The sequence below is a fragment of the Dasypus novemcinctus genome, chromosome 20, assembly GCF_030445035.2.
Source record: "Dasypus novemcinctus isolate mDasNov1 chromosome 20, mDasNov1.1.hap2, whole genome shotgun sequence".
NCBI classification, from domain to species: domain Eukaryota; kingdom Metazoa; phylum Chordata; class Mammalia; order Cingulata; family Dasypodidae; genus Dasypus; species Dasypus novemcinctus.
The window spans coordinates 25,636,259-25,659,912 of NC_080692.1; the positions used below are offsets into that span (position 1 = coordinate 25,636,259).

The 23,654-nt window shown below is 37.1% G+C and overlaps 1 protein-coding gene and 1 pseudogene across 1 annotated transcript in view; both read right to left on the reverse strand.

Annotated features, from left to right (window-relative positions):
• LOC101423803 (uncharacterized) overlaps positions 1–23,654 on the reverse strand; it is a 446,281-nt gene that overhangs the window by 337,120 nt on the left and 85,507 nt on the right.
• On the reverse strand, positions 10,224–10,324 carry LOC111766478 (U6 spliceosomal RNA; annotated as a pseudogene).

Genomic DNA, 23,654 nt, shown 5'->3' on the forward strand with positions numbered 1-23,654 from the left:
ATGAGTAAAATATTGACAGATTTAAATGTCAAGATTGGTAATTTTATCAGAGGAATGATAGCGAAGAAGCTATTATGACCTGAAAATGTCAATAACTGAAATTAAGAAATCAAAGCGTGAGTGTAATAACACAGTGGATTAGCAAAAGATATAATTATTAAAATTGAATATACAAGGAAATATTGGGAATAAAGCACAGAAAGTCAAAGTTTAGAAAATATGAAAAGAGGCATAAGAAATATGAAAAGAGAATAATTGGGGAGGCTATTAGCTTTGAAGAGTAGACAACTGAATTAAACTTAAATGATCTAGTGAATAGTCTGAGATGGAAGCTGTTACCTAGGTCCTATAATTTAGCCTTCTGATTTGTACAGTTTTGCATAGGTTCTCAGAAGAATGTACTGGGAACACCAGAATATCCACTCTGAGCACTTGACATGTCTTTCTATGAATGACGAGAGCCAGGTAATTCAAAAAGTCATTCTAGTGGGCCAGTAGCTGGATTGATTTCTTACAGAGTACACCTACTTCCTTGCCATTGCTCTGGGGTTTAGATGGATTAGAACAAAGGGAATGGTTAGGAACTGGTGTGAGGTCATCAGGAGCCCTGATAACAGCCGTCAATCCAGGTCCAGTCAGAATTGTTCTTGGTATGATCATTCAGAGCTGAAAAAGTTACCATGAGACAGGCCATGGTTTACCTCAGAATGCTTCAGTTGGTGTTCTAGGCTTCAGATTCTAAATCTAATGATTAATTCCAAATACAGTAATCCTCTTTGAGTAGTTTGGGCAACCTTATATGAGAGACGATGTCAGATGATACTGATCATAGCCAGATTCCATTAAGAATCACAGAATATTGTTTTTCTCCCTGCCGCCGCACCCCACTCATCCAGGCAAAAGAGTCTAATCACTGCTTGGTCTTCACATGAAGAGAGACTGTTATTCAAATGTTGGAGTCCAGTGTACTCGGGGAAAAAAAAATCATGCAATTTTTCTTACAAATTTTTTTACTTTATTGAAGTATATCCCTCATACATAAATATACATAAACAATAAGTGTATGGTAATAGTTGTGAACTTAGAAAACAAACATATATAACATCATACAGGACTCTCGCAAGTTACCCTACCACTAATATCTTGCATTGTTGTTAAATCTTTTTAACTGATGATTAAAGAGCATTTTCAAAATATTAGTACTAACTGAAGTATTTTTCCCCAACCACCCATTATTATTATTATCTTTAAATTATTTATATATGAAGATACATAAGCAATAAATGTATAATAAAAGTTGTGAACTTAAATAGCAAACAAGCATAACATTATACAGGAGCCAAATACAGCAATCCTCCACCAACATCTTGCCTTTTCATGAGATGTTTGTTACAAATTATGAAAAAAAAAAGTATGGGTTGGGGGAAAAATACTCCAACTGTAAGATAATAAATATAGTTGGTAGTAATATTTTGATGATGCTCTTGCATAGTTTGTAACAAATGTTTCACACCAATGCAAAGAGTTGGTGGAGGGGTGATGTATGAGACCCCTGTGTGATGTTACATATGTTTATTTTGTAAGTTTGCAATCTTTACTATACACTTGTTGTTTATGTGTGTTCATGTATGAATTACATACTTCAATAAAAATGAAAAGAAAAAAAGAAAAAAAATCTTACTACTAATTACAGTCCTTATCTTATATTTGGTGTATTTATGCCCCAACCCACCCTATTATTATGTTTTAAATATATTTTTTATGACAGGAGTTGTAAACTTATAAAACAGTCATGCCCATGTGCAGAATTCCCAAACAACACCCCTCTATCAACACACCACAATGCGGTGGAACATTTGTTACAAATAATATAATATCATCTGATTGTAATCAGGTCCATAGTGTACATTAGGCACACGTTTTCCATATTACCATATTATCAACTCAATATATCTTTGGCATAGATACAAGAATATTATATTATTACTGCTAACCACAGTCCATAGGTCACTCCAATTGTATCTTTCCCGTGCTTCTCCACATTGCCACTACACTGCAATAGTGATGTATATTTGCTCTAGCTAACAAAGGACACCACTTCATCTGTACCATCAACCACAATTCTCATCCACCTCTTGGTTTACTGTGCTATTCTGTTCATAGAATATTCTGTAGCATTCTGTTAATTGGCATGTACATACCTAGACTACCATTCTCAGCCACATCCCATTTATAAACTAGCTGTTACTACATGTTACCATCCATCCTATACATTTCCTCATTTTTATTAAAACTGCTACATACATTAAACATCAGTAGTCCATCTCAGTCCTCCTCTTATCTCCTTTAAGAATCCATCACCAACCATCAGGTCTTGAAGCTATTTTCCTACAATTTCTTCTAGAAGCTTTATGGTTATTGCTTTTATTTTTAGGTTTTTGATCCATTTTGAGTTAATTTTTGGAGGAGGTGTGAGATAGGAGTCCTCTTTTTTTCTTTTGGCTATGGATACCCAGTTCTTTCAGCACCATTTGTTGAAAGGACTGTTCTGCCTGAGCTGTTGTGGGTTTGACAGGCTATTCAAAAATCACTTAACCGTACATGTGAGGGTCTGCTTCTGAACCATCAATTTGATTCCATTGGTCTATGTGTCTGTCTTTAGGCCAGTACCAGGCTGTTTTTGCCACTATAGCTAGGTAATATAATTTAAAATCCAGAGAAGAGAGTTCGCTTTTCCTTTTTAAGATATTTCTGGCTGTGCAGGACCACTTATCCTTTCAAATAAATTTGATAATTGTGTTTTCAATAAAAAAAATGCTGGTGGACTTTTTATTGGGATTGCATTGAATCTGTATATCAATTTGAGTAGAATTGACATCTTAATGATATTTAGTCTTCTAATCCATGAGCATGGAATGTCCATGCAGTTATTTAGGCCTTTTAAAAAAAATTTCTTAACATTGAGTTGCAGTTTTCTGAATACAAGTGCTTTACATCATTGGTTAAGTTTATTCCTGACTATTTGACTTTTATCTGTCCCATTTTATTTTCACCACTCTTTTGACACTTAGTTACTTTTATTGATATCATCTTCATTTCTAGACTCTCTTCTAGGCCTCTGTCTCCTTTCTTTTCTTTTCAAGCTCTAGCATACCCTTCAGAATTTCCTGAAAATCTGGTCTCTTGGTTAGAAATTCTCTCAGTTTCTTTTCATCTGTGAATATTCTAAACTTGCCCTCATTTTTGAAAGACAGTCTTGTTGGATATAAGATTCTTGGCTAGATGTCTTTCTCTGGTAGTATCTTAAATATATCATACCTCTGACTTCTTGCGTTCATGTTTTCTGGTGAGAAATCAACACTTAATCTTATTGGGTATCTCTTATATGCTATGCATTGCTTTTCTTTAGCTGTTCTCAGAATTCTCTCTTTGTCTTTGGCATTTGACATTCTGATTAGTATGTGTCTTGGAGTTGGTCTTATTGGGTTTTTTTGGGTGGGAGTATGTTGTGCTTCTTGGACATGGATATCTATGTCCTTCAGTAGGGTTAGGAAATTTTCTATCATTTTTTCTTCAAACATTCCTTCTGCCCCTTTTTCCTTCACTTCTTCTGGGACACCCATGACACACGAGTTATCATGTCTTTTGTTGTCATTTCATTTCCTGAGACTTTGCTCAATTTTTTTCCATTTTTTTCTTCATATTTTCTTTTGTTTGTTCACTTTCAGAGGCCATTTCTTCAAGGTCACCAGTCCTTTCTTCTGCTTCTTCAAATCTTCTATTATGTGATTTCAAAATGTTTTAAAAATTTCATTAGGGTGACTTTAATTCCCATAAAATCTGCTATTTTTCTATGTATGCTTTCACATTCTTCTTTGTGCTCATCCAATGTCTTCTTAATATCTTTAATCTCTTTAGCCATCTCATTGAATTTATAAGAAGATTTGTTTCAACATCTATGACTAGTTATCTCAACTCCTTTATATCATGTGGAGGCTTATCTTTTTTCTTTAACTGGGCCTTCTCTTCCTGTTTCTTGGTGTGCATTGTAATTTTTTGTTGGTGTCTTGGTACCTGGCTTACTAGAGTACTTATTCTGGATGCTGTTTTTCTCTTTAGTTTAGGGCTTCCTGTCCTTCTCCCTTGCTGGTTGTGCAGTAGGAACCATGGATGTAGTTGGTACTACAAACTTTGGAGGCTGAAACTGTCCTCATTGCCCAAGGGATCGATGAGGCTTCTCTTAACATTCTCCTTTGTCAGGGGTAGGGACAGAGTTACAGTTTGTGGAACAATCAATGTTGTGCAGGCCTAGACTCTAGTTGCCCAGGATAACTGATGAAGCTTCATGTTCCTTTCTCCCCTGCCTGGAGTGTGGATAGAGCTGCAGTTGTGGGCAGCAATGTATTCAGTGGGGGTCTAAGATGACTGTGTTTGACCAGATAGACTTCTGATTTTTCAGTCTGTGCCAGCCAAAGGTACCTGCACTTATCTGTATAGGCTGGTGCCTGGCCTGCCAGCCTCCTCCTTGCCAGAAGTGGGGCTGATGTCTAGGCGGGGCTGTAGGCTGATCTGGGTGAAAGAAACCAGTTCCTACTGTTCCTGTGATTTTTGCTCACCCCAGTTTCTCCTCATGCTGGGGGTGGAGTAAAAATGGTGACCACTGGTCTCTTTCTGACCTGGACAAGTTAAAACTTTAGCTGTTCTTAGGGTTATACTCTAGCCAGCTGAATCCACCAATCAGGAGCAGAAATCGGTGGCCAACTCTTTCCTCCTCCCCTGTTTTTGGGAATTGGTATTTTAAATTCCAATCACAGAATAGCTCTGGGAGTGGCTTGCACTACCAAAGTAGGATGATCAATGGTCTCTGCTGCTTGGCCAGCAATTTCCTGGAGATACTAGTGTAGGTCCTCCAGTTTTCTTCCTGCCAGAGGTGGGGTTGGGACCCAGGCTAGAGTTGCAATCTGATCTGGATGGAAAGAAGCCAGTCCCCAACAGCTCTGTGATTTTCAGTCCACTCTGCTTCTTCTTGTGCCAGGTGTGGAGTTAAGATGGTGGCTACTGGCCTCTTTCTGGCTTGGACATGCTCAAAATTTAGCTCTTCTCAGGATTATACTTTAGCTCCCTGAATTTACTCATCAATAGTTGAAGTTGGTGCCCAACTGTCTCTTCCTCTCCCTTTATGGGGATGGACATTTCAATTCCAGCCACAGAAGAGTTCCCAATATGGTTTGTGCTTCCAGTGGAGGATGGGCCCCAGTCTCCATGGCGTGGACTACTTTACTTAAAATCTCTGCAGATGGGCAGTTTCCTCTTTGCATTCCTTTAAAGAATTTTCAGGATGCTTTTCTTGTCTCCTGGAGCTCCCGAACAGGTGCTTCAGGTGGGTCCCGCTAGTTCTGGGTGTTTCCTAACTTCACTGTAGCAGGAGCTGACTCTTGGAGTTTGTTACTCTGCGTCCACCTTGCTGATTGTCCAACATCATGTATTTTTAATCCTACTACAGTGCAGAGATAGGTTATATTTAAGTTCTGGAATCATTCACACAAGTTGGACAGACCCACTGTATTATTAATTCTCTCCTTTATATACATTAGAAAAATGATGGAAAGCAAGGTCAAGTAACGTTCATCAATGTTGCTGTTGAGAAATAAAGAGCATAGCTTTGCAAAATGATCTTACGAACCACTCCTGCCCCCTGCTTCTGTAAATCATCCCATTAGAACATGGTCTTGTAGGAAACTCTCAAACAAACCACTCCTGCCCCCTGTTTCTGTAGTCCAATAAACTACTCCTGTGCCCCACTTCTGTAAATCAGCCCATGAAAGTGTGACCTTGCATCTGCCTTCTGCTTCTGTAATCCCGCTTGCAAAATTTCACCTAGCAACATATTAGCCAATGAGCGAAAGCCATGCTTGTCCCACATAAAATCCTATATACACATATGAAAACTGAAAAACGGGGCTCAGAATTTCGAGATTGACTCTCCTCTGAGCACATGCATAACAAATCTGTTCCTCCATCTCTCCAAGTGCTGTTTGTGTTTTTGTGTTGCTCAGAACTCCTGGCTTTGCTGAAACATTGCCTCATTAGTACTTTAAGTAGAGTACTTTAAGTACAGAACTGAACCTAGAACTACTGCTTCCATGAAGAATGGAGGAGTTCCCAGTAGGCCAATGTTTAAACTGGGTACAACTAAAACAGTTGGATAAAGAAATTAAAGGCATTAGGTATTTATGGATATAACAGACTAAATGTACTAAAATTCCAAAAAGTCTAAATTATTTCAGAGTTTCGTCAAGGATCAATAGCTTCTTCTTGTCTTAAGGAAATTTCCCAATTCAGTACATGGGATAATGACTGAGAATAACTGCTTTTGGAATAGAGAACCCAGTATACTTTTAGGCTGATGTTATAAATTTGGGGATTTGAGACCGCTATCACATGGTAGGTTTTCCTCTCAAATATATTTCCACAATATTGAAACTGTGAAAGTCAGGAGGCCAAAGAACTAAGCTTCTTGAAAAGAAACTAGGATATTCCCTCATTGTCTGTTTTAAAATTTTTTTATTTGTTTTTATTTTCTTAATGTTATATTAAAAAAATATGAGGTCACCATATACCCCTAGCCCCCTCACCCCACTCCTCCTATAACAACCTCCTCTATAATCATGAGACATCCATTGCACTTGGTGAAAACATCTCTGAGCACTGCTGCACCACATGGTCAGTATCCATATTATAGTTTATACTCTCCCCCAGTCTATCCAGTGGGCTATGGGAGGACACACAATGTCCAGTAACTGTCCCTGCAGTACCAACCAGGACAACTCCAAGTCCTGAAAATGCCCCCACATCACATCTCTTCTTACCTTTCCCTGCCCTCAGCAGCTACCATGGCCACTTTCTCTACATCAACGCTATGTTTACTTCCATTACTAATCACAATAGTTCCAGAATAGAATATCAGTAAGTCCACTCTAATCCATACTCTATTCCTCCATTCTGTGGACCCTGGGATGGTTACCTCATTCTCTTGATGCTGAGCACCCAAAGCACCCAAGACTCTTAACTGAAAGCCCTGAAAGTTCAATATCTACGGATGAAGGATTGGTTAAAAGAACAGAGCATTAAAGACATTTGGGACATACTCAAAAAGTGTAATATGCAGCATTAGAGTCCTAGAAAAATGGAGAATGAGAAGAGAACAGGATGTGAGAGGAGATGGAGAGAAAGAGAGGGTGAAAAGGCAGCAGAAACAATATTTGAAGAGATACTGGATGAATATTTTCTCACATAACCTGAGAGATATGAAGTCACCCATAACTAGGCCCATCATAGTTAAGCTTCTGAAAATCAAAGGAAAACAGAGAATATGGAATAGTAAAATTATTTACTCTAAAAGAGAGAAAAAGGAAAGCAGGTGGGTCAATTAAAAGCAAATGGTAGACAGAGGTTCTGAATGGAGTGGTTGGGAAGAATAGGTGGAAGATAGAGCATTTATAGGGCATTGGAATTGTTCTGCATGATTTTGCAGTGACGAATACAGGCCATTATACATTTTGTCAAAACCTTTAAAAATATACGGTACAAAGTATAAACCATAATGTAAACTACAGATCATGGTTAATAGCAATGCTTCAGTTTTGGTTTATCAATTGCAATATAGGTTCCACACTCAATGTAAGATATTATTAGTAGGGGAAAATGTGAGAAGGGAGAGGGTGAGGTATATGCGAATTCCGTATAGTCTCGATGTAACTTTTCGTAATTTAAAATTTCTTTAAAAATATTGAAAAAAAACCCCAAAATACACAAAACAAGGAAATGGTATCTAGTAACCCAATGATATCAGTAATTGCATTTGATGTAAATGAATTAGATGCACAAAATAGGAACCAATCTAGATAATCAACAAAATTCAAGCATATGCTGCTTGCAAGGTAATCACCTTACATATGAGGGCAAAGAAAGATTGAAAGTAAAATGATGGAAAAAATATGTATCTACCATGCAAACACTAACCAAAAGAAAACTGGTATAAAAATCGTTAATAACACACAAAGTAGTCTTTAAAAGCAAGTTGTATTCAGTCAAACTAAAAGAAAGAATATAGTAGATGTAAAACAACACAAACAACAAATTAACATATTTAATGTATTTAGAGCACTGAATCCAACAATGACAGAATTCAATTGACTCTGAAATGCTCATTCAACACTTACAAAAATTGACCATATGATGGGTCCAATACTTGATATGATAATTGAATTCAAGCAGAGAATTTCCTCTTACCACAGTGGAATTAAAGTAGTGAATAAAAAGAAAATATAGCTAGAAATTCTTAAATTTGGGGAAATAAAGCCACACTTTTCCAAAAAAATACCTGGGTCAAGGAAGAAGCTTTTTAAAATTAGAAAACTTGAATAGTGGTAATGAAGATAATGAAGATTTATTGCAACTAAACTTCTCTAATGCAGCTAAAGCAGTGACTAAGGGAATATTTGTGTCCTAGAGTGTATGGGTTAGAAAAGAAGAAAGACTGAACATGAAAAAAATGTAAGGTTCCATATAAGAAATTAGAAGATCAGTAAATGAAACAGAAAGGAAGGAGAAACCTAGAATTAATAAAAATAAGAATAGATGTTAATGAAATAGAAAACAAACAGAATAGAAAAATCCCTCAAAATTTGGTTTAATATATTAATAAAATTGATAAATATCAAGCAATACTAATAAAAATAATAGAGTAAACCAAATTATCAATATCAGGGTAGTATATTTGGAGTTGTACAACCATCTCCACAATCAATTTTAGAATTTTTTCATCACCACAAGAAGGAACTCCATTATGCTTAAAGTTCTCATTCCTACCTAATTTTAGACAATGCTAATTCACTCTATGTCTATGTATTTGTCTACTCTGGACTTTTCATATAAAGAGTTATTCTATATGTGGTCTATTGTGATTAGCTCCTTTAACTCAGTATGTTTTCAAGGTGCATGCTATGTATTAGTACTTCATTCATTGTATTACCATATAATATTCCATTACATTTCCCCTTCATCTGTTGATGGATATTTGTGTTGTTTCCACTTTTTTTTTTGGCTATTTGAGTAACTTATGAATATCTGTGCACAAGTTTCTATGTGGTCATGTGTTTTCATTTCTCTTGGGAATGGAATTGTTGTGTCATATGATAACGCTATGTTTAACATTGTGAGTAACTGTCAACTGTTTTCCAAATTTGTTGCACCATTTTGCATTCCGACCAGCAACGTATGAGGGTCCCAAATCTCTGCATCCTGACCAACACTTGTCATTATCTGTTTATTTTATTATAGCTATATTGGTGGTTGTGAAGTGTCATCTCATTTCAGTTTTGATTTGCATTTGTCTAATGGTTAATGATTTTGAGCATCTTTTCATAGGGTTATTGAGCATTTGCATATCTTCTTGAGAAATGTCTTCAGCCATTTTTACTTGTGTTATTTATCTTTTATATATGGACTTGTAAGGGTTCATTATATATTTTAAATACCAATCCCTCTTCAGATATATGGTTTGCAAACATCTTCTCACATCTTGTAGGTTGTCTGTTCACTTTCTTCATGTTATCATTTGAAGCATAGCATATTTAATTTTGCTGTAGCTCAAATTATCCATTTTTTTTTCCTTGGTTGTTTGTGTCTTATTTAAGAAGACTTTGCCTAACTTAAGGACATGAATATGTACGCTATGCTTTCTTGTAAGCGTTTTATATTTTTAGCTCTTACATTTAGGTCTCTGATCCATTTTGGGTAATTTTATTTATGGCGTGAAGTCCGAATCAATTCCATTCTTTTGCATGTGGATATTCAATTGTCCCCCCACTATTTGTTTAAAAGACTATTTTTTCCCATTGAATTGTTTTGGCACCCTTTTAAAAAATCTGTTGAATAAATGTGAAGATTTTAGGACTCTCAATTCTATAGCTCTCTTGATATCTCTGACTGACCTCATGCCATTATTACACTAATTGCAGGTTTGTAGTAAGGTTTGAAATCTGGAAGCATAAATCTCCCAACTTTGTTCTGTTCCAAGTTTATTTTGTCTATTTCCATGTGAATTTTAGAGTCAGCTGTTCAGTTTCTGCAAAGAAGCCTGCTAGGATTTTATTTTCTTCTCCTCCCCCCACCTGCCCTGCTGTTTTTGCTGTCTGTGTCCATTTGCTGTGTAGTCTTCTGTACTTATTTCTCTTTTTATCTTCATATCTTTCTCTTCTAGAATTCATGCTAATCTTCTCTGTACTGTTCCAATTTTAGTATATGTGCTGCCGAAGCAAACAATCCTTCTAGGAATCAGAGGGATTCGATCCTGGGGACCTCTGACGTGGCAAGAGGTTCCCTGTCAATTGTGCCACCTCAGTTCCTGGTCTCTGCTGACTTCACCTTGACTCTCTCTTTCACCATGCGGACTCTGATGTTGGCACACAGCTCACTGAGTGGGCACTTGGTTCACAGTGTGGGCACTCGGCTCACCGTGTAAGCACTCGGCTCGCCAGGTGGGCACTAGCTCACCACGCAGGCATGCATTTCCTTCTTTTTTACTAGGAGGACCCATGGATCGAAACCGGGTCCCGACATATGGAAGGTGGAGGCCCCATCACCTGAGTCATATCCACTTCCTTAGCTAAGATTTTGCTAGAGATTGCCCTGTATTTGTCTCAATTTAGGAAGCATTGCCATTTTAACAATTACAAGTCTCCTGATCCATGAACATGTGATGTCTTTCCATCTATTTAATCTTTAATTTCTTACGAAAATATTTTGTAGTTCTCAGAGTATAAATTTTGCACTATTTCTGCAACATTTATCCCTAAGTTCTTTGTTGTTTTTGAGGCTATAGTAAATGGAATTGTCTCCTTTATTTCATTTTTGCAAATTGTAAGAGAATGGAAATACAGCTGATTTTTATATTTGTTTCTTACAATCTGCAACCTTGTGTAAATCATTTACTAGCTGTAATAATGTTTTTGTTGTGGATTCCTTAGGAATCTGCAAATAGAAGCAGTTTTACTTTTTTCTAATTAGGATACCATTTATTTCACTTTCTTTTCTTTTAAAGATTTATTTATTTATTTCCCCCCCCCCCCCATTGTTTTTTCTCTGTGTTTATTTTGCTGCGTCTTCTTTGTCTACTTTCTGTTGTTGTCAGCGGCACGGGAATCTGTGTTTCTTTTTGCTGCGTCATCTTGTGTCACATCTCCGTGTGTGCAGCACCATTCCTGGGCAGGCTGCACTTTCTTTCGCGCTGGGCGGTTCTCCTTATGGGGTGCACGCCTTGCTCGTGGGGCTCCCCGTGTGGGGGAAACCCCTGTGTGGCAGGGCACTCCTTGCGCCCATCAGCATTGCTCATGGGCCAGCTCCACATGGGTCAAGGAGGCCTGGGGTTTGAACCAGGGACCTCCCATGTGGTAGCCAGACGCCTTAACAACTGGGCCAAGTCTGTCGCCTCTTTCGTTTTCTTAACTAATTGGCAAGATGAGAATCTCCAATACAATTTTAAATAGTAGTGATCAGGATAGACATTTTTGTCTTGTTCCTAATCTTAGAGGGAAATCTATCCAGTCTTTCACTACCAAGTATTGTGTTAGCTTGGTATTTTTGTAGATGTGCTTTATAGGCTGATGAAATTCTCTTCTATTCTTACTTTGTTGAGTGTTTTTGTTTTTATCATGAAGGGGTGTTAGATTTTGTGTAATGGTTTATTGAGATGAACTTTTTTTGTGTGTTGTCATAGCCATATACTATATTACAGCAATTGATTTTCAGATGTTAAATCAGCATTGCAGAAATCTTACTTGTCATGGTGTAAAATCTTTTTATAACTTTCTGGATTTGATTAGTTTTTTATTGAGCATTTTTGCATCTATTTTCTCAAGAGATATTGGTCTATAGTTCTCCTTCCTTATGAAGTCATTTTCTGGCTTTGGAATCATGGTATTACTGACCTCAGAGAATGAGCTGGGATGTATTCCCTCCTCTTGTATTTTTTGACAGAGTTATTGAAAAATAATGGCATTAATTCTTCTTTAATGTTTGTTATAATGTACCAATGAATCTATCATGGCTTGGGTTTTTCTATATAGAAAGATTTTGATTATTAACTCAATCTTCTTTACTTGTTATAGACCTATTCAGATTTTCTATTTCTTTGTCAGATTTGGTAATTTGTTTCTCTCTAGGAATTGGTCCATTTCATCTAACTTTACCAGTTTATTGACATATGATTGTTCACAGTATTTCTTCACAGTCCTTATTTCCATAAGATTGGTAGTAATGTACCTGCTTTCATTTCTGATTTTAATACTTTGAGTGTCTTTCTTGGTCAATCTAGCTAAAGATTCTCAATTTTGTTTATCTCATTGAATAAATAACTTTTGGCTTTGTTAATTTCTTCTATTTTTTCCTTAACTTCTGTTTAATCTTTATTATTTCCTTCATATTGCTTCTTTAAGTTCACTTTTTTCGTCTTCAAATGCTTTAAAGTGGAATGTTAGGTGATTGATTTGAGATCTTTCTTTTTTTAATGTAAGCATTTACAACCATAAATTTTCCTCTAAGTACTGCTTTACCTCCATCCAATACATTATGGTGTGTTGTGTATTCAATTTCCTTAATCTCAATGTATTTTCTGATTTCCCTTGTGATTTCTTCTTTGATCATTCGCTACTAAGTGGTATGCTATTTAAGTTCCACATATTTGTGAATTTTCCAAATTTCTTTCTAATTTTATTCTGTTGCGTTGGACTAACATATGTTGTATAATTTAAATTCTTTAAACTTATCGAGGCTTGTTTTATGGCCTAGCATATGATGTATCCTGGACAATATTTTTATCTATTCTTATAAGGAATGTTCATTTTGCTGGTTTTGGGTGAAGTATTATATAGATTTCTCTTAGGCTTATTTAGGTTATAGTGTTTTTCAAGTCTTCTATTTTCTTGCTGATCTTTTGCTTAGTTGTTCTATTACTAAAAATGGATAAAGCAGTCCCAACTAGTGTTTTTGAACTGACCATTTCTTCCTTTATTAGTGTTAATTTTTGCTTCATGTAATTTTTTTGACTAGGTGCATATATATGTATAATAGTTATATCTCCCTGATATAGTTTCCCATTTATTATCATGAAACATCCCCTTATCTAAAGTAACATTCTTCATTTTAATGTCCATTTTGCCTGACATTAGAATAATCACTTCAGCTTTTTTATGGTTGCTGTTTGTGTGACACATCTTTTTCTATCCTTTTACTTTCAACCTGTTTGTATCTTGAATTTAAAGTGTATCTCCTTGCTGTATATTATATATATACATTGCTGTGGTCTAGGACTCCTGTGAAGAAAAGCTGAATAATTAGGGGGGGGGGGGGGGAAATAGGATGTGGAATTTTTTCAAGTCAACATTCTTTATCTAAGTTCTTTATCTAACTTTATCCAAGTTCTTTATCTATCCTTTAAACTCATCGCTATATGCCATTCCCTAGTAAGGGACCATGACATTATATTGGGCTTCAAATTTCGGGGAGTTCTGGATCACAGAGTGTTTCAACAATGGCAATGGAGGGATACTGGTATGGGATACCAATGACAGATGATATATGACTGACAGGGAGCTGTACAGAACATATGTCCAGGGTGCATGGTAATGTTTGGATATACTCATAGTGGCAACAATTAAAAACCACAGTAGGGGGGGTACTGGGTTCCCGGCCAGTGGTGCTCTGTCGTGGTCCCTAGGGGAGCAGCGACAGTCTCCCAGGTACAGTGGTGGGGACCGGGAGGGAGTGAGGGTTCAACAGTGAGCCCCTGATACTAATGACTATGCTTGTGAGCTGATAAACCCAAAATAATAACAAGGCCTAGAGCAACTTTGTGCCTGGGAATTCCCTTCTGTCAGCCTTCATGTTACTCAAATGTGGCCAGTCTCGAAGCCAAACTCAGCATGTAAATGCAATGCCTTCCCCCCAGCGTGGGACATGACACCCGGGGATGAGCCTCCCTGGCAACGAGGGACCACTATCAACTACCAACTGATGATGCAACTGGAAAATGACCTTATATGGAAGGTTCAATGCGGATCAGCAGAATATCCATGTCTACATAAAATACCATGACTTTAAAATGCTGTTTGACCTAAAGTAAGGGGGAAATGGAAAGGAGAAATGAGTTTATATGGCTACGAGTTTCTAAAAAAGAGTCTGGAGGCTGGCAGAAGGTTTGCCCTCATGCACAACTGAGCAGAGTCAGAGAGACAGATAAAGCAGATACAACCCCCAGATATTGGTTCCTTTGAGGGCTAAAGAGACCCATGGGAGTTATGGTCATGGCCGATGGGGTTAACTACCAGGGCAGATGGCCCCTCTTTGGAAATGGTGTTTATGTGTGATGAATCTGGACTCAGATGGGATCTCCCTTCATAAGACTTTCATGCTAATGTGCTGGAGGTGCAGTTAATGTTGGGGTTTAAGATATATTTAGGGGATTTGAATCTCTGGACTGACAATGTGATAGCCAGATCCTGAGCCTCAACAGACTCCAGCACCTACAATCTGATTTATTGGACTTACCACACTCAGCTAAGATGGAGGTGAAGAAGGACAACCACCACACCATGGAGCCTAGAGTGATTACAACTGAAAATGGGAGGATTGCATCCAGCATCCAGGTGGAATCTGAGCCTCCTCTTGACATAAAGGTGCAATGGACACAACCAATCCAGTGTCCACATAGAAGAGGTGGCATTGGATTGGGAAAAGTGGACATAATGGACAAAGGGTATGGGGAAAGGCAGGAAGAGATGAGAGGTGGAGGCGTCTTAGGGACATGGAGCTGCCCTGGATGGTGCTTCAGAGGTAATCACCGGACATTGTAAATCCTCACAGGGCCTACATGATGGAATAGAGGAGAGTATGGGCCATGATGTGAACCAATGTATATGAGGTGCAGAGGTGCCCAAAGATGTACTTACCAAATCCAATGGATGTGTCATGATGATGGGAACGAGTGTTGTTGGGGGGGGGGAGAGGGGGGGTGGGGGGGGTGGGGTTGAATGGGACCTCACATATATATTTTTAATGTAATATTATTACAAATTCAATAAAAAATAAAAAAATTAAAAAAAAAAAAAAAATAAAGTGTATCTCTTGAAGACAGCATATATTAGGTCTTGTTTTTTATTTTAAAGAGTCTTACAATCTGGATTTGTATTTAATTGTTTAATCCATTCACACTTAATATTGTTATTGATATACTTGGATTTATATCTTTCATATTACATTTTGTTTTCTATGTCAGGCATCTTTTGTTCTAATCCTAATTTACCACCTTTTTTTTTTGCATTAAGTGAATATTTTCTCATGTAACACTTTAAATTCTTAAAGATTTCTTCCCTATATTTTTTGAGTTATTTCCTTAGTATTGACTCTAGGGCTTACAATATATGTCTCAACTTAAATATAAAGTAGATTTAGACTAATTTATTAACAGTGAGATATAGAAATATTATGCTTTATAGCTCTTTTCTCTTTCCCCCGTTTGGTGTTATTATTATACATATTATATTTATATATGTTACAAACCCAATAATACATTGCTATTGTTCCTGTTATATAATTTTTTCCAAATATATTATCTATATATTTTTTATTTTTTGTAGTTTCTACCAAGGAGTATTTTTTTTTTTTTTTGAGGTACCGGGGATTGAACCTGAGACCTTATACATGGGAAGCAAGCACTAAAACCACTGAACTACACCCACTCCCATACATTTATGTCTTTTTTTTTGCTCTTTATTTTTTTGTCTTTATTTTTTTAATGTTACATTAAAAAAATATGAAGTCTCCATATACCTCCCACCACCCTCACCCCACTCCTTCCCCCATAACAACAACCTCCTCCATCATCATGAGAAATTCATTGTATTTGGTGAATACATCTCTGAGCACCACTGCACCTCATGGTCAATGGTCCACATCATAGCCCACCCTCTCCCAAGGTCCACCCAGTGGGCCATGGGAAGACAGACAATGTCTGGTAACTGTCCCTGCAGCACCACCCAGGACAACTCCAACCCCCAAAAATGCCGCCACATCACATCCCTTCCTCCCACTTGCTACCCCTAGCAGCCACCATGGCCATTTTCTTCAGTTACTAATCACAACAGTTCATGAATAGAATATCAGTAAGTCCACTCTAATCCATACTCTATTCCTCCATTCTGTGGAACTTAGAATGGTTGTGTCCACTCCACATCTCTATCAAGAGGGGGCTTAGATTCCACATGGATGCTGGATGTAATCCTCCTGCTTTCAGTTGTAGGCACTCTTGGCTCCCTGGTATGGTGGTTGACCTTCTTCAACTCCATGTTAGCTGAGTGGGGTAAGTCCAATAAACCAGAGTGTAGGGTTTGCAAGTCTGTTGAGGCTCAGGGCCAGGCAATCACATGGTCGGTCCAGAGATTCAGGTCCCCTGGGTATACATTAAACCCCAGCACCAACTACAGTTCTGGTAAAAGTAACAGGAGAGGCTTGTGGGTAAAGATAACATCTGAATCCAGCTCCATCACACAGAAACACAAACTCCAAAGTGGGGCCAACTGACATGGCACTGAACTCCATCTGCCATGACTATAGAACCTGTGGGTCTCTGTATCCCTCAGAAGAACCAATCTCTGGGGTTGTATCTACTTTATCTGTCTTTGGGACTCTGCTCAGGTGTGCATAAGAGCAACCCCTCTGATAAACTCCCAGCTCTTTTTGGGGACTCATAGCCATATAAACTCATTTGTCCTTTCCATTTCCCCCTTTTATTCAGGTCAAAAAGCATTTTTAACTCCTGGTATTATATGTATACTGAGATATTCTGCTGGTCCGAGTTGACCCTTTATTCAAGGTCATTTTCTAGTTACATCATCAGCTGGTACTTGGTAATAATCCCTTGGCACCAGGGAAGCTCATCCCCAGGAGTCATGTCCCACACTGCAGGGAAGGCAACACATTTACATGCTGTTTGGCTTTGAGACTGGCCACATTTGAGCAACACGGAGGCTTTCAGGAGATAACTCTTAGGCACCTTGCAGCTCTAGGCCTTGTTCTTATTTCAGGTGCACAGGCTTACAAGCATAGTCATTAGTATCAAGGGCTCATTGTTGGACCTTCCTTCTTTTTTGGTCTTTGCCATTGCACTTGGGGGATTGTTGCTGTTCCTTTAGGGACTGTGATAGAGCTCCCCTGGCTAGGAATTCAGCACTCCCTCAGTTGTTGTTTTTAATTGTATCCACTATGAAAATATCCAAACATTTTTATGTACCCTAGATATATGCCCTGGAGAACTGCCTGCAAACCATGTGTCCCCTGTCAACATCCCACACCAATATTCCTTCCCTGCCTTGTTGAACCTCTCTGTGATCCTAAACTTCCTGAAAAATGAAGCCCAATATATTGCCAGGTTCCATTAATAGTAAAATTGAATATAGTGATGAATTTAAAGGTTAGATATAGAATACATATTAATTTAGAAAAATTAAGGTAAAAATAAAATGGGGTATCAAAAAATTTAAAAATGCAAAAGCTTTGTTTTTGATGTTTTGCCTTCCATCACTGCAATAAGTGTTGCCCTGTTTGCAAATTGGCAAGGCAACTTCTTCCATATTTTCCTCAGTGTCTACGTCCTTTCTTTTTATTTATTTTTTCTAATTATTAAGCTTGTCTTCACAAAAGTTTAGACCAAAGTAATTAATATACACAATATACAGTACTCCCACATATCCATCATAAACCCTTTTCCCTTCCACAGCAATAATCTTTTTAAAAATTCATACTATATTTACTGAAACTGATGTACAGATATTGAGATAATAGCTTTCAAACAAGGTAACATTTGGATTTACATGGTGGTTTATATTTTAGACTATACAATTTTCTAAATTTTTAGTTATCTTATGTTTTACATTATGATTTACATTTTAACCTATCAGTACCTATATATTTTGGTGTAATTTAACATGTCTTATATCCATCCTTGCATAATCTTGTGGAATACTTCTATTGCCGACACAGTTACATTGATTCCACTTATTCAATACCTCTTTCCCCCTCCCATTAGGGCCTACAGTGACAGTCAATCTTCATTGCTTGAAGGGCCATGTTCAGAGATACTTGCACAGTGTTGAGGGCTTGACATGCTCAACTGCCCTAATGCATTGGGAGCCACCATTTCTCTCGAGAGATACATTTCCCTCTATTTGAGAACATCAGTTCTCCCCAGGATGTGGGTATATCTTCACTCTCATTATATGGGTTTCTATCCAATGATATAACCCACTATGGCAAAATGAGCACTCACACACTCCCTAGGAACCTGTCCTGCATCGGATTATCCCCTTTAAGCATCTTAAACAGTAACCTTCCTTATTATATTTTTGAAAAAGTTTTCTCAACATTATACTCTCTACCAAATATCTGACAGTTTCTTATGTTCATATGTTCCTCCCCCTTCCCCCAATTTCTTGGGCAATATTACCCATCCTCCCATTCCTAGCCCCCCTCAAGCCTGCAAGGTCCCACCCAAAGTTAACCCTATTCCCCCATTTTATCCCTTCCTTGTACATACACTTACCTCCAGTTTATCATAGATTTCTCCCATGTAGCTGTCAGCTTGCATCCTTTCTCTACCCCCCAATTTCCTTTAAGCTTATCATCCAGTCTCTAGCTCTACTTTTATGTCTTTCATGGCGACTTAGATTTGAAAGGAGAGCAAATATATATTTATAGCATTTGCTGTATTCACATTATTTACCACTTGAGGCTCTCTTCCTTTGTTTGTGTGGATCCAAATTATCATCTGGTGTTATTTCCTTTCTCCAAGACAACTTTGCTCCTACCTACCTCCTTTGTGCCTATATATTGTGTGTATATTAGATTTCTATATTATAGACCCAACAACGCAATTTTATGATATTGTTTTATACAATTGCTTTATAAATCAGTTAATGGAATAAAGGAAAATATGTACATATTTACACTGTTTGTAATTACATAATTTTCTAATTCTTCTGTCAGTTCAAATTTACTGTTGAGTCCCTCTGGTAAAAATTTTCATGTGGCTCTTTTAAAAATGTCTTTATGTTATTGTTATTCTCAAAGTGATGAGTTATTATCATGATAAATACCTTTACTATTTTAATATGGTTTCTTTTACTTCTTTGAAATATTTATAATGACTATGTTAAAGTTTCTGTCTGTTAAATCCGATGTCTGGTCCCTACCAAAGGCAATTTCTGTGCTTTTAAACTTCTAATCTATATATTTATGCTTAATTGATTTTAAGGATGAATGCCAAGACAAATGAATGTACGAAAGAATGATCTTTTGACAAATGGTGCTGGCATAATTGTATTTTCATGTCCAAAGGAATGAAGGTGGACTCCTTCCTTATACTATACCTCCACATTAACTCAAAATGGATCATACCTAAATGTAGGCATTAGCAAAATAAAACTCTCAGAAGAACACATGTGTATATTCCTTGAATTAGGAAATGGAATTTTAGGTATGACACAAAAAACCCAAGCAAAAATGAAATAATAGATAAATTACACTACTTCAAATTTGTGCATCAAATGTTATCATCAAGAAGTAAACAGACAACCCACAGAATGGAAGAAAATATTTTTTAAGTCGTATATCTTAAAAACTGGTATTTAAAGGGGATTGGTATTTAGATTATACAGTGAAATCTTACAACTCTTAGAAATCAATATAAAAAAGAAAAATGATTCAAGTAGAAAATGACCAAATGATACAAATAGACATTTCTCCAAAGAAGATATACAAAAGGTCAATAAATCTATGAAAAGATGCTCAAAACCATTACCTTTAGAGAAATGCAAATCAAAACTGAAAGAAGATAATAGTTCACACCCACCAATCTAGCTAAAATAAAATAATCTGATAATGACAAGTGTTGGTCAGGATGCAGAGATTTGGGACCCTCATACATTGCTGGTTGGAAAGCAAAATGTTGCAAAGAATGTCGAAAACAATTGACAGTTACTGACAATGTTCAACATAGAGTTGTTACATGACCCAGCAATTCCATGCCTAGGTATACACCCTAGAGAAATTAAAACACATGTTCACACTGAAACACATACACAAATATTCTTAGCAGCATTATTCAAATAGCAAATAACAGAAACAACTCAAATATCCATCAGCTGATGAGTGGTAAATAGAGTGTGGTATATCCACACAATGGAATATTTTGTAGCAATATAACAACGATGTACTGATGCTATATGCTACAGTATAGATGAACTTTAAAAACAAAGGATGTGTTTATATAAGTGGGAAAATGCTGCTATGTTTTAGAAAAAGCAAGGAGATGTCTATCTGGAGTGGAGTAAATAGGTGAGAGAGTAGAAAGAGATGAGTTCAGACAGAAGTCAAGAGCTGATCATGTAGGGCCTTGTAAGCCATTGCATGAACTTCAACTTTAACTTTCAGAGAAATGTGGCTCCATTGTAAGGATTTTGAGCAGAGTAGTGACATTATATGCTTACATTTTAAAAGAATGATCCTTCCTTCTATGTTGCTAATAGGTTGTAGGGACCACAGGTAGAAGTAGGGAAACCAGTATGGCAGTTACCCTGGGAGACCATATTAGTTGCTGGGAATGGAACAGTAGCAGTGGAGGTGGTGAAAGGTGACCAGATTCTAAATATGTTGTTCAGACAAAGTGCACAGTGTTTTCCTGATATTTGGATATAGGATCATAGAGAAAAAGGGTAGTCAGGGATAACTCCAAGGTTTTGGCCTGAAGTGTATATAGAAGAAGCATTTTTGTGGGAGAAGAGATCAGCAGTTCAGTTTGGATGTGATAATTTGTGATGTGTATTAGATATGTAAGTGGAACAATGAATTAGACAAAGGAATATACAAGTTTGGATTTGTGGAGAAAGATCTAGGCTAGAGATGAATTTGTGAGTTGATCACATATATATATAAATGATATCTAAAAGCATGAGATTGAATGTGATTACCAACATGCGACAAAGATACTTAAAAAATTCTACCAATCATGTAAAGAGGATTTAATACCATTCTTTCTCAAACTCTTTAAAAAATTGAACAGGAGTGACTGCTATCAAAACTCTATGAAGCCAACATCACCTTAGTACCAAAATCAGATAAAGATACCACAAAAAAAGAAAATTGTAGTCCCATTACTCTAATGAATATAGATGCAAAAATCCTCAACAAATACCACTAGTAGACTCCGACAGCACATTAAATCCACATCATGATCAAGTGAATTTTATCCCAGATATACAAGGGAGGTTCAACACAAAACCTACAAAACCAGTCAATATAACACTCCACCTTACTAAGTTGAGGAAGAGAAATCACACGATTCTCTTGATTGATGCAGAAGAGGCAGCACTTGACAAAATCCAACATCCTTTCTTGATATAAACATTATGAAAGGTAAGAATAGAAGGAAACTTTCTCAACATGATAAAGTGCACATATGAAAAAACCACAATTAAGATTGTACTTTATAATGAAAGACTGAAATCTTTCCCATTGTGATTGGGAACAAAAAAGTGATGCCCACTGTCACCACTGTTTTTCAATATTGTGCTAGAAATCCTAGCTAGAGCACTTAGGCAAGAAAGAAATAAAAAGTGACCAAATGGGAATGGAAGAAACGAAACTCTCACTATTCTCTGATGGCATGATCCTATACTTAGAAAACCCTTAAAAAAATACATAACAAAGGCAGTGGAGTTAATTAGTGAGTTCCGCAAAGTGACAAGATACAAGATTAATACGCAAAAACCAGTAGTGTTTTTATACATTACTAATGAGCACTAGATGGAACAAGTCAGGAAAAAATCCCATTTACAATAGTGACTAAAATAATAAAGTATTTAAGAATAAACTTAACCGAGGACGTAGAGTACTTATATTCAGAAAGATATAAAACTTTGTTAAAAGAAACCAAAGAAGACCTAAATAACATTTCTATCCAACTTAGTCTACAGCTATAATGCAATCCCAATAAAACTTCCAACAGCCACTTTTGCATGATTGGTGAAACCATGTATCAAATTTATTTGAAAGGGTAAAGGGACCTCGAATACCCAAAAATATCTCAAAAAAAGAAAAAAGAGAATGAAATCGGAAGACTTTCACCTCCCAACTATCAACCGTATTACTTAACTACAGTGCTTTTTAGTGATATAAAGCATGGTACTGGTTTAAAGATAGATGTGTTGATCAATGGAACTGAACTGAGTTCAGAAATAGAGCCTCACATTTATGATTCTATGATTTTCGACAAGGCTGTCAAGCCCACTCAGCTGGGCCAGAACAGTCTATTCAACAAATGATGCTGAAAGAACTGGATATCCATATCTAAAAGAAAACAATTTGACCTCTATCTCACACTTTAAACAAAAGTTAACTCAAAATGGATCAAAGAACTAAATATAAAAGGTACAACAATAAAAGTACTAGAGGAATATGTAGGGAGATACCTTCAAAGTCTTGTGGTAGGCTGTGGTTTCTTAAACTTTACACCCAAGGAATCAACAACAACAAAAAATAGATAAGTGGGACCTCCTTACAATTAAACACTTTTGGGCTTCAAAAGACTTTGTCAAGAAAGTAGAAAGGCAGTCAATGTAGCGGGGGAAAATATTTGGAATCCACATAGCTGATAAGAGTTTGATCTGCATTTTATATAAAAAGATCCTACAACTCAATTGCAGAAAGACAAGCAACTTAATTAAAAAATGGGCAGAAGACTTGAACAGATATTTTAAGAAAGAAGAAGTAGAAATGGCCACATAGTACATGAAAAAATGTTCAGCATCACTATCTATTAGGGGAGATGTGTAGGGGCCCTGTATTTTATGCCTTATTGTTTTGAAAGCTCATAACTTTTACTATATACTTATTAATATGTATGTTCATGTATGAATGGCATATTTCTATAAAAATTTTTAAATGTAAAGAGGATCTGGGATTGAGCCTTGGAGCACTTCACAGTTAAGAGTTCTAAGAGAAGAGGCTGATTTAGCAAAAAAGAATGGGAAATGAGCACAGCAAGATGGCGGCGGAATAAGGAGCTCCTAAAATTGGCTCCTGCCTCAGGGCAGTTAGTAAACACTCAGAGCTATCTGAGTTAGATGAAGCACCTGTTTGGGGGCTTCAGGAGGCCAGAAGGGCCTGCAATATCCCTGAACTAATGAAAGGAGTCGGCCCACCTGCAGAGAAGACTCATAAGTAGAGTGCTCCATACTCAGAGGTCAGTGCCCATCCTCCACTGGAGGCACAAGTCGCCTTGGGAGCTGTTCTGTGGATGGAATTGAAAGCTCCACTTCCCAAAAACAGGGGAGAAAGAAATGGTTGGATACCAACTTCAGCTACTGATGAGTAAAATTCAGCAGGCTACAGTATAATCCTGAGATCAGCTAAAGTTTGAGCCTGTCCAAATCAGAAAGAGGCTGGGAACCACCATCTTAACTCTGTGCCTGGCACGAGGGGAAGCAGGACGGACTGAGAATTGTAGTGCTGGTGGGGACCAGTTTATTTCCATCAAGGTCATA